This window comes from Mirounga angustirostris, unplaced genomic scaffold (assembly GCF_029215605.1).
Source record: "Mirounga angustirostris isolate CCGP_5_RB_7025 unplaced genomic scaffold, mMirAng1.0.hap1 SCAF_8, whole genome shotgun sequence".
Taxonomy (NCBI): domain Eukaryota; kingdom Metazoa; phylum Chordata; class Mammalia; order Carnivora; family Phocidae; genus Mirounga; species Mirounga angustirostris.
In genome coordinates, this window is record NW_026991716.1 from 114,028,192 (window position 1) to 114,038,859 (window position 10,668).

The following is a 10,668-nucleotide window of genomic DNA, read 5'->3' on the forward strand; positions in this document are numbered from 1 at the left end:
TTCCTTAAGAAAGCTGGGTCTGACCTATTTTTAGGATTTGGCCCATGGAATTGAACTTGGTGGTTTTAGTTTCACTGTTTTTGTTTTTCTTCTTTTAGGTAAAAAAGTAAAACATAGGAGTCCTGGCTGCCATGACTAGGAAAGCACTGGGCTTTCTTCCTTTAATTATACACTTACAGGCACACTAGGCTAGATGCGTGCTTTATGTTTCTGGGAAACTGCAGGTTCATAGTTCCCCTAAATCCTTCTAACCTTGCTCTTTAAATAACTCAGTGACTTCTAATGGCCCTTAAAAGAATGACATCATCAAAACACCAAAAATTAATCTACTTGAATATTAGTTCCCATTTTGTTTGTGGGTATTTTTTTACCATTAAGAATTCTCTTCCCCCGTTCCTCGCCCCTGGTATTATTCTCCATCCTATCCTTTGTCTATAGCCCTCTCTCTTTAGCTGAAGAAGGTTGACATAAACTCCTTTATCACTCCAAGATCTTAGTGCAAGCTAGAGGGAAATCACTGGGCATTGAGATTCTTCCATCAGAACAAGATGGCCCTCATGCCCTTTCCAGATTCTCTTGACCTTCTTGTGAATTCTTGTTAGAGTGAGTATTAGTGGCAATAAATAAAACATCATTTGTTGTCAAGTGCTTCTATTACTAGAGTTACTGAATGTTAGATGTGTAGCCTTAAAGTTTTCAAGTCTGGCAAGGTTTGGATGCTCCTATATGTTCCATTGCTTTGGACAGATAGAGGATTTCAGTGCTGGAAATCAGGATTACAAGTATAAGGAAAACATGATAGGCAATTAAACTGTTTAATCATCAAAACTCTAGAAATTAGGGCAGGTTGACCATCTCAATAGATGGAAGGAGCACAAACTGAGTGCCAAAAAATTGCTACCATCACTTTTGTTCCAGAGTTTGTTTTAGAGTTTCAGTAGCACCCACTGAACTTTTCCCCTGACTATCTTAACACATCTTTTTCGTATTTGAGAGTCTGGCCAGGATTAGAAACAGAGGTGTGAAAGAATTACAAGAGTGGCTGTTTTCGCAGTACTTTTGGCTAGAAGTAAAATAAGCAGGAAATTCTAAAATGTCTTGAGAAAATTTGTCCTCCAGAAAATTCTAGCTTGAATTTTTTTTTTTAAATATGGGATTCAGACATTTAGGTTAATATTAAAATAAGAACGGTACTTATATGGATGGCAATAGTAATGGCAACTAATTTAATGTCTTAATGTCTATATGATACTTTCTAAGTATCTTTCTTATGCTTTTTCCTCCTCTGGTGGCTATAAACACCTTATCAGGCACAAGAATTTGGTGGTGTTACTTCCATTTTACAAATGAGACTGCTGAAACACGATGTTCATAGCAAAGTTTATTTTGTTGCTTTGCCTAGCATTACCTTTGACCTCATAAGCGCTCACAAATACTTTTAAATTTCTCCCTCAAGATTATTCTGAAACACAGAAGTGCTGAGGTATGTTTCCAGTACCAACTGTGAGTACAAATGCAACTCCTCACTTTATTAATAATCTGAAAAAGATATATTAAATGCTTACCTATGAATGTTGCTGTTGCTCATTTTGTGCTCTCTAGAAGCAAAATATTCAGTAAGTTCAGCTATTTCTGACTTTATAAGAAATATAATGTTGATTTGAAAGTATAGAAGCAATCAGACAAATCCAAATTCCTAGAAAAGTGATTAGGATTAATGTGAAGAAGGATTTGGATTCCAGCATTTAGAGTGTTGTGGATGACTATAGCTGTAGCAAATAAGAATAAACAAAAATGAATATGTTATTATTCAGAGTTTAACTGAATAGAACTCATTAGCTTAAAACCTGGCTTGTAAGAGCTCTCTTGCATGTGTAATGTGATAAAGTTTCAAAGACATTAGAACTAAGTGGTTGTGGTAAAATGATGCTTGAATCAATTTAACAGTGCTTTCTGGATATTTAAAGATCATCCTTTACAAATATATGCATATGCCACATACCTTTTATTTATTCACTTACTTGTTCATAAAGCATATGTATACAAAATCCACATGAAAATGCAGGTGTTTATATGGAACTTTTTCTGTGTTGTAATAAACATGAATGTGCTTCTGAACATCTGATGATTGTTGTTATGCTTGTTGGAAGTTAGAATTTGGAAAGAACATATAAGTACAGAGGATGTAGAACATACAGATATAGAGGACATAGAACATATAGGTAGGTAGAGAGGACGTAGAACATATAGGTGTAGAGAATGTAGTTCAAGACCTCATAACTTAAGAAATAATGTTTCTACTCTTCAGCTATAGCAATATACAAAGGTTATATAAAGCAATATACAAAGGTATATATATATGTGTGTGTGTATACACACACTTTATTTTGAGGCTAGATAAGGAAATTGTTAAATTCAATATAGCAAGCCTGATACAGAGAGGTATGATTACAACATTCAGTTTTCAGGATCTATACATGAAAATTACAGAGAAATAGATTTCAACTTAATAGAAGAAAGAACCTTCCAGTGAAAATAATTGTTGGAAGTTTGATTAGACTGCCTCAGGAGGTAGTAAATTTTCTTCCAATGGAGATGATCAAACAGACATTGTGGTGGGGCTTCTAGCATTGTATTAGGTTTGACTAGATTATTTTGGAAGTCCCCATGATTCACTGCTAATGGAGGATATTGGCTCAAGAGAGAATCTCAGAATTTTACCTTTGGAAACTTCAAAAATCATCTACTTTCTCTCCTTTACTTTTCAGAAGAGGAAACTGAGCCCCAAGGAAAGAAATAGCTAATATGTTTTAGGGGGTTTGTTTGACATGAGTCTATTCTTTTGACTTTATTTAGAATCTAGTAAAATGTAACTGTTCTCAGTGAGCTATATGCCTGTGCTGTGTCAGGAAAACTGGACACCTGCTGAAGGCAGGAAGTCTTTTATCTCAGGTTAATAATCTGACAGGTATAACTCACAAAGAACAAGTTTTGTACATGAATAATTGAGAGTAATAATTTTAAACTTCCATTTATTTTTTAAAAATTGGTATACTTCTTGGGGCACCTGGGTGGCTCAGTCGTTAAGCATCTGCCTTCGGCTCAGGTCATGATCCCAGGGTCCTGGGATGGAGCCCCGCATTGGGCTCCCTGCTCGGTGGGGGGCCTGCTTCTTCCCCTCCCACTCTCCCTGCTTGTGTTCCCTCTCTTGCTGTGTCTCCCTCTGTCAAATAAATAAAATCTTAAAAAAAAATTGGTATACTTCTTTAGCCACGGGGATGGGTCTCATAGGCTTTCTAATGTAAGGATCTTCTAGAAAGAGTAAAGGGGGAAGATCAGGATTAGTTTGCAAATGAGAGGTAAGTGCTAAGAGTTCTAAATTCACTTCCCTGTGTTATCAGCTATTCCTTGTGGGATATGAGGCAAGATAAGCAAGGCAGATATCAGTTTCTAAGTACAGGGAGAGCCATTCTGGTTGGCAAAGACTAAGTAGTCCCATGATGACTGATAATGAGCCCTTTCTGTGAGCATTCTGAATGCCACGCCCCCCATCCTTCCACTACCTTCCTTGACTGCTCCACCCCTGCACAGACCACAGGCTTCCTGACATTGGAGCAGCTGAAAGGTTAACATCTCTTCCTTAGTTGATTGGATACTGAAAATTAATTTCCAGCTAAAATGATGTGCTGTTTGTTCAACAAACTTACTTCAGGCCACCCAAGGCAATCTCCAGAATTTCTTGTCCTGTGAGTCAGGTTATTTGTTAATGACCATAAAATAGAGGGAAATTATGAAGGCGTTATTGTTAAGTCTTCAAACCATCTCATTGTATTTAAAAGTATTTTCAGAGCATTCTTTAGATTAGCTCGTAATTAGGTTACTCAGATAATGAAGGAGTTTTTTGTTTGTTTTTAATGTTTGGGTTGGTTGAAAGGATTAGATGAAATTAAAGACATTTTTTTTTCTCTTAGAACCTTGGGTCTTCCGTGTATGAGGCACTGAAATGATAAAACAGCTACCATTTCTGGAGTGCTTACTATGTGCCAAGTGCTGCTATATCCTTTATCATCTCATTTAATTCTTATAATAACCCTATGAGATATGTCCTTTTTTCATTCCCGTTTTATAACTGAGGAGACTAGAGGTTTAGAGCAGTGACCTATAAATCATCTGCTCATAAGCCGTAGAACTACAGATGTAAACCTTGATCTACCTAGTGCCATTGGGAGTTGTAAACAATCAGAGCCTGGGCTCCAATTCAGTCTGCCAGGAACATTTGAGCCTGGGTTCCTTCACAGGACTGTTCCCAGGATCCTCAGCCTATAAAAGCCTTGGTCCAAGGGACTCCAGGGTTGGAGTCTAGTTCAGCAGTCATTGAGTTATGTAATACCTGTCTAGAAACCTTAAGGCTGAAGAGTTCAGGAGCCACAGAGCCGGGTGGTACCTGTATAGATGTGGGGAGTGGGGAGACCTCTTCAACTCAGAATATCTGGTTAATTCCTTCATCGGTTAATAATAGCTGGTCCTACCTCACCTTCCTCATTATCATATCCCTCGGTTCCCACTCCATCATTCTGTTTCTGTCTCACCTACCTTCACCTACATCTTACATCCAAGATCTTTCTTGATCACCATAGGTATATATGTGACAATATAAAAAAAACACGGATTGAATTATGAAGGGATTGGAGGCTCCATATATTCTGCTTTTCTTCCTTCACAGAATTATCTCAGTGCTTTGGACACAATAGACATTCAAAAAGTATGTGTGGATGGATGTATTTTATAGTTTTAAGAGGAAATATGTCATGGGTTGGTCGTGATATTCAGAGAAGTCTTTGGAAGATTCTTCTGATTGATAAAGAAAGATTCAGAAGTACTATCAGATTTATTACCTATACTTATTGGATTCATTGGGAGTAAAAAGGGGAGAGTTTAAGCTTAAATTTGATTTGAAGAATGAAGAAAAGTTCTTAGTCACTAAACAGGTGCATTGCAAGTCATTTCAACTTCTATTTAAGAACTTGTTCCCTAGTTCTCGGAAGCCTTAAATTACTTTTGCCATGCTGTGGTAGTCATTGAGTAAAACAGATTTCTTTTTTTTTTGTTTTAAAGATTTTATTTATTTATTTGAGAGAGAGAATGAGATAGAGAGCATGAGACGGGGGAGGGCCAGAGGGAGAACCAGACTCCCTGCCGAGCAGGGAGCCCAATGCGGGATTCCATCCAGGGACTCCAGGATCATGACCTGAGCTGAAGGCAGTCGCTTAACCAACTGAGCCACCCAGGCGCCCCGAGTAAAATAGATTTCTTGATGCTGTGCAATAGGTATATTTTACATGCCCTCCTGCCAGATATCTGGAGGAAATGCCTTTGATAAGACTACGTGCCAGTTACCTCTGGGGAGCACCATTTCTAACAATACTTTACCTGAGCTAAGTAACAGTGATTACTGTAATAAACTCCCAAATTTCAGTGGCTTAACATCTGATACAGAGTGGACCAGCGAGCAGCCTATCTTGTGGTCATTCAAAAATCCAGGCTTCCTCCACCATCTTAGGACCTCAGAGTCTTCTAATGGCTTCTCCACAGCCAGCCAGAGGATCACATGGGAGTTTCTTAATGCTTCAGCCTGAATTATAGGATCAATTCAGGCAAGAGGACCCAGTCATGCAGCCGTGGCCCCAAGAGCAAGGGGAATGGCAATGTCATCTAACTGTGTGCTTGGGAGGGAGAAGAGTTTTGGGAACACAGAGCAGTAGTACCACAAGGTGGTCTATTGTTTCAATAATAGTTAGCTTTAACAGTGCTTTCCTTATAGCACTGGGACTTCAGAATCAGAAAAAGAGAAGTAGCTTCTTAAATAATTCTTTGCTTTGGGTTCTCTCTACTTTCTTCCACCTTTGTTATAAATGAGTTTTCCTTCAAATTTTGAAAAGTGAATCAAATAAATCTAGAGATGTAATGAACTCTCAACAAAGAAACATGCCATGTGGTTCTTGCCAAGAAGTTAACAGAATATAGGAATCCTGGTGCCAAAAATCAGATAAAATCTCAAGTTATACACATTGAAAAATTAAGAAAATGGCATTGTTATTGAGTCTGTTCATACTGTATCTTTTCAACTTAATTTTAAAGAAGGTAGAAGGCTTGCTATTGCTTTCTTCTACAGAGTATTTTTTTTTAAAGGAAATATGCTTTTAAGAAGAAACAATGCTCTGAGCAACCTACCAAATGGGAGAAAAAACAATGAATCATGGATCACTACATCAAAAACTATGATGTATTTTATGGTGACTAACATAACATAATAAAATAAAATAAAATTTAAAAAAAACCTTGAAAAAAATAAAGTGAACTCCTCAAAAACACCAAAAAAACAAAACAAAACAAAAACAAACAAAAACCATATATCTGATAAGGAGTTAATATTCAAAATACATAAAGAATTCATACAACTCAAGAACAAAAAAACTTAAAAACCAAGAACCAAGCAGTTAGCAAGTGGGTAGAGGGTCTGAATATTTTTCCAAAGAAGACGTACAGATGGCCAACAGGTACACGGAAAGGTGCTCAACATCTCTAATCATCAGGAAAATGCAAATCAAAACCACAATGAGATGTCAGCTTATACCTGTCAGAGTGATTATTATCAAAAAGATAAGAAATAACAAGTGTTGGCAAAGATGTAGAGAAAAGGGAAACTTGTGTACTGATGGTGGAATATAAGTTGGTACAGCCACTCTGGAAAAGGGTATGGAGGTTCCTCAAAAAACAGAACTACCATGTGATTTAGCAATTCTACTTCTGGATATTTATCAGAAGGAAATAAAAATAGTAACTTGAAGAGACAGATATGTGCATCCCATGTTCATTGCAGCATTATTTACAATAGTCAAGAAAGACATGGTAGCAACCTAAGTGTCTTATCAATGGATGAATGGATAAAAATGTGGTATATATATATGTGTGTATATATATGTATATGTGCGTATATATATGTGTGTGTATATATATGTATATGTGCATATATATGCAGTGTTATTATAGAGCCATATAAAAGGATGAAATCTTACCATTTGTGACAACATGGATGGACCTTGAGGGCATTATACTAAGTGAAATAAGTCAGACAGTGAAAGACAAATACTACATGCTCTTAATTCTGTGTGGAATCTGAAGAGAAAACAAACCAAAATAAAACAAACTCAAACACAAAGATATAGAAAACAGATTGGTGATTGCCAGAGGTGGGGGAAGGAGGGGGTAGGTGAAATGGGTGGAGGTGGTCAAAAGGTACAACCTTCCTGTTATAAATAAGTCCTGGGGATGTAAAGTACAGCATGATGACTATAGTTAATAATACTGTATTATATATTTAAAAGTTGCTAAGAGAGTAAATCTGAAAAGTTCTCCTCACAAGAAAAAGCATTTGTGATTGTGTATAGTGATGGATGTTATCTAGATTTACTGCAGCAATCATTTTGCAACGTGTACAAATATCAAATCATTATGTTGTACAACTGAAACTAATATAATGTTATATGTCAATTTTATCTGGATAAAAAAAGGGGGGAAAAACAGAAGAAAATATGCTTTGCTTTACTCTATAGGCATATCTATATAGTGTTTTGGTAACAAGGGTCCTTATCCTAGCAAGCATCTGAAACAAGTCTGGTAATGAAAAATACTTCATTTGGTATGTCTTCTGGAATGAAAATTATTTCAGAGATATCCAAATGGGAAATTTTGACTGTAGAGACCATGATGCAGTTAGAGCAGTAAAACAGTACTGTACCTAGCAACTAGCTCATTTCCTGGCAGTTACTAAGCTGACCACATTTATTCATTCAACTCACTTGTTAGACACTGTGTCCCAGGCACTGTTTCAAGTGCTGGAGACTCAGAAATGAGCAAAGTGGGAAAACATCCCCGTGTTCATGGAACTTAACGTTGAATATAAGCTATGAAAAAATGTTATGTGACAATAAATGTTGTAGAGGACAGCTGAGAAGAGGAGATAGGAGGATGTGGAGGGTAGAACTTTTAACTACAGTATTCAGGGAAGGTCTCACTGAGTGAAGACTTAAAGGAGGTGAGGTAGTAAGCCATGTTTCTATCTTAGATACAAAGGGTATTCCTGGAATTGGTAACAGCAAGTGCAAAGGTCCTGAGGTGGGAGTGCACCTGGTTTATTCTAGGTTATTGTGGTGGAAACAGAGCCAGAGAAGGGTAATGTAGTAGGAGATGAGGTCAGAGAGGAAACTTGGATGTTGAAGGGGGCATGATAGGGAAGCTCTTGGAGGTCATAATAAGGATTTTCCTTATGTTCACATTGAGTGGCATAGGAGCCAATTCAAGATTTTGAGCAGAGCAGTGACATGACCCAAAATTTTTTAAAAGATCATTCTGTCAGCTGGGTTGAAAATATAGTGAGTGAAAGGACAAGGGGGAAGAAGGAAGACCAGTTAGGTGTTTGTTGCAGTAAGCCTAAAGAAAGCGATGGTGGTATGGATCAGGCTAGTAGCAGCAAAAGTAGTAAATGCTGGTCAGATTCTGTACATATTTAGAAAACAGAGTCAACAGGGCTTTCTGATGGATTCAACATGGTGTAGGGGGCAGTGAAAGAAAGGATCCAAGGAAGGCTCTAGGATTTATTGGCCTGAGCCAGTGGATGGATGGAATAGCCATTTGCTGAGGTGGAGAAGATTGGGGTAGAGTGGGGAGGAGCTCAGTTTATACCAGTTACATTTGTGATATCTGTTAGATGTCCCACTGTGGGTGTCAAGTATGTAGCTGGATATTTAAGTCTGGAGGTCCAATGAGAGGTCAGGAAATATAAATCTGTGAGAGCTTAGCAAAGAGAAGATATTCAAGCCATGTCCCTGGATGAGATTACCTAGAGAGTAAGTAAGCACAGAGTGGAGTACCAAGGACTGACTGAATCCTGGGGAAGTTCTTATTGGGAGAGGTGATGGAACCAGGAAAAGAGACTGAGAAGAAGTGGACAGTTAGGCAGAAGGAAAACCAGAAGAGTAGCCCTGACTTAGATGTCAAGTAAGAAAAGTGTTTCCAGAAAGAGGCAGTGATTGAAGATATTAAATGTTGAAAACTGACCAATTAGGATCAAGGAATGACTATTAGGTTTAGCATTGTGGAGGTTCTTGATGCCTTGACCCAAGCAGTTTCTTGGAGTGGTGGGGGGGGGGGGTGGGGTGCTCTTTGAAGTGACATCGACAATGAGAAGAGTGGATTGGAGGCAGTAAGAATAGACAACACTTGAGGGAATTTTGGCACAGAGGGAAGAGAAATAAGGTAGTACCTGGAGAGGTAAGAGGTATTAAGAGAAGGTTTTGAAAAATGAGAGGACTAGCATGTTTGGTTTTGAATAATAGTGAGTAAAATGGAGGAAAATGAGCAATGAAAGAGAGAGAAGGGAGATTTGACCAAGAGGGGTTGGGAGCTGGGCACAAGTGGAGGGGTTGGCATTATCCAGAGTCATAGACAGCCCACAGACTGATGGCAGAGAATATAGGAGGGATCAAGGTTTAAGAAGAAAAATGGAGAAAGTATGAAAGAGCTCTTTAAAAAAAAAAACGAAAGAAAATATGATGGCTTGATTCCATCGTGGTCCAAAGATTGTTGGAGTCAGAAATCTTGAAAGAGTAAGGTGAAAATAAAAGATGGTGAATAACTGTCTTATAAATGAATGGCAATTAATCTGTTTCCAACTGAGTTGTGAGGCAGAAGGGTATTGAACATTTCCCTGAGATTTGAAAGTCTCATGAGACATTTTTGGGAACTGTAGGCTTGTGCATTTACTGGAGCCATGTATACTTATCTGGGAAGGCCAGATTAACGTTGACATAGACTTCCCCACAGTATGTGGCAAGACTAAATGAATGGTCTTGGCCAGTAGATTTTGCATTTAAAATGTGAGCCAGTGAAGAGAGTGGGACGAGTTGGATAAAATACAGCCCCCAGAGAGGGCTGGAGCAAGAGACCTGTGCGTTATGCCTTCCAGACCTGAAACGGGAAGTCGGGCTTTAATAGCCTTGACCTACAAAATTAATATCCTCCAAAGAAAATTCACCTGTTGCCAAATCTAATGCCAGGGTTTGGATGCTCACGGTTCCTTCAAGTCTCTTGTTTGTTTTCATTTCTTTCTCTTTCCTTGTTCTTTTTCTCTTTCTTCTTGCCAGAGTTTTCTGACCTTTTAGGCATGAATACTAAAGGGCTTGCCAACTATCTTCTTGATGAATTGTGTAATGAGAAGGCCATAATGAGAGGGGGAGGGGAGTGGTTAACGCTTTGGTTTAAAATGCATTTCTCCTAGCTATGGATTTCCCTAAATTCTTTGTGTACATATAAATACACTGTTTATGTCTTGCAATTTGGTCCACTTATTTTGAAATCCAACTCTTCAGAACATTCCTTTTTAGTTAGGTAAGGTTGACAAACAACAGTTGTGTCAGAAGTTCTATTGACCTAGGTGCCAAGGACTTCTTATTTTTTTTTCATATACCTTCATTTTTAGAATTAGATACCCAAAAGCTGCTCCACTTGATCTATCATACAGTCAGATGTCAGTATTTAGCAAATGCTGTTGCCACTAATGGTTTTTACACTTGCGTTGTTTCCCAAAGTCTACTTTTAAACCTTGTGAAT